This window comes from Dermacentor andersoni, chromosome 3 (assembly GCF_023375885.2).
Source record: "Dermacentor andersoni chromosome 3, qqDerAnde1_hic_scaffold, whole genome shotgun sequence".
Taxonomy (NCBI): Eukaryota; Metazoa; Arthropoda; class Arachnida; order Ixodida; family Ixodidae; genus Dermacentor; species Dermacentor andersoni.
Genome location: NC_092816.1, coordinates 148672745 through 148674763, shown reverse-complemented (window position 1 = coordinate 148674763; position 2019 = coordinate 148672745).

Genomic DNA, 2019 nt, shown 5'->3' with positions numbered 1-2019 from the left:
TCTCCCAGCAACGGTACCTACGCCGTCCCGTATCTCACAGTGACCCATGTCGACGTGAAAGATGTTTGTTCAAGATAGGCATGTATGCACACAATAAAACACTCTCGGTGACCTAAATGCGTGCGATAATTGGTTTCAAGTCCTGTTGCCTCGGCACAGCAGCGACGCGCAACTCATTCGAGTACATATTACGCAATAACGCAGGTATACGTGGGAAAACGTTCAGATACAAACATTCATAGATAGAAGTATAGAGATATGGAGCCCCAGAAAAAAGCGTGTAGTACCCTCGAGAATAAATGTAGCCCGTTAAGATTATAGTTACGTCATTCGGAAATTTTCTTTATCACAGTTAAAAAATTTAACTGTGGGGTTGTACGGGACAAAACCACTTTTTGATTATGAGGCATGCCGTAGCGGACGACTCTGGAAATTTGGACCACCTGGGCTTCTTTAACATGGACTTAAATATAAGTACAAGGGTATTCTCCCATCCTGCGTCCATCGAAATGCAGCCGCCTTGGCCGGAATTCGATCCCACGACCTCGTGCTTAGCAGCACAACACCATAGTGACTAAGCAACTACGGCAGGTATTTATCACAGTTACCAATTATTGCCCCACCAATGTGATTGAGGAATTACTCAAAAGTAATCGATTATTTATACGTTAGTTTCCTATGAACTATCTATAAGATTACACAGATACCTTAAACAGAATGAGCAGGCCTGGCCCATCCTGTGGGTCCTCTGTAGCACTTCCTAAATTGTTTATTTTTATTCACATTTGCTTTTAAAGAATTTCATCGGTTCTTTTCACTCGTTTTTGTTATGAGGACGTCAGCTCTGAAACTAAATAATCGCTAGATGTTTTCCGCGGAGGTGGGGGGGGAGGAGTGAGGGGGGGAGGGTACAGGCATCTTGCCCACAAGGTTGCTGTCTGGCTCAGCATCCAAGTCTTCCGTGAAGCGCAGCAGTTCATTTTTGCTTGGACTTGAAGAAGATAGTCCCCGTTGGGTCAACAAAAACTGCAGAAATTGCCCGTCGCCGATTTTCAGGCGTTAACGTCCTAAGAGGCCCCGTTGCTATCGAGAAATACCAGAACTGGTTCCCTTTAACGGCCAACATCCGGTGAAGCGTTAACATGAGCAAACGAATGCTTAGGTCGTGTAATTGCCTGCCTGGACATGGGCATTCGTGACGATGCTGCCTTTCACTATCTCGGGTTTTCTACTGTAGTTCCTACCAAAATCAGGTTCCCAAAACAGCGTCACCCGTTTCAGCTTGTCTCGTCAATAACGCAACTAATTACATGTAATTGTTACTGAAAGGGTTCTTCACCGCCTATTTCACGATGACTGTTGACGGCAATGCGTTTAGCATTGATTTAAGCAATGCCACCGTCGAAACGAGTCATCCAAGAGGCGTGTACTGCAGCGAGGTTCCAGTTTCGCGCTTCCCTAAGAACGCTCGCTGCCATCTACCCGCGCGGTCGCGAAGCCTGCGCTTTCGAAATGCGTGGCGCTGGTACGTGCGAACGCTGAGAAACGCGTCATGCGGCAACCAGGCACCTCCATCGCGCTTCATTTTGGAGAGGCTGTGCCAACTTGTAGCACTACCATGGGGTACGCGCGAGCGAGGCGCCCGAGACAAGAAGTGTGGCGCACCGTTGTGTGAAAACACTGAGAATTGTTCCCTAGCTTGCCGCACACCAACTGGCACATACTCAGTGACCCGCGTTCGAGAGATGTTCATTGGAGAGCGGCAAATACCCAGTGCATTTATGGCGCAGCTCGCTGAAGCGTTGGCGTGAAGGATGTTTATTGAAAAGCGACACATACACAGTGCATTCATGCATGGATTTAAAGCAGTAATACTTGCTCAAACAGCTTTTGACAGTTCATATGTGAAACTTCGAAGAAGCACCTCAGGAAACACGAATGAAAGTAACATTTCTATTTTTTTATAGACCAGAATTTGGAGCCCGTCTAAGTGGGCGCCATGCTTCTATTTTGATGATG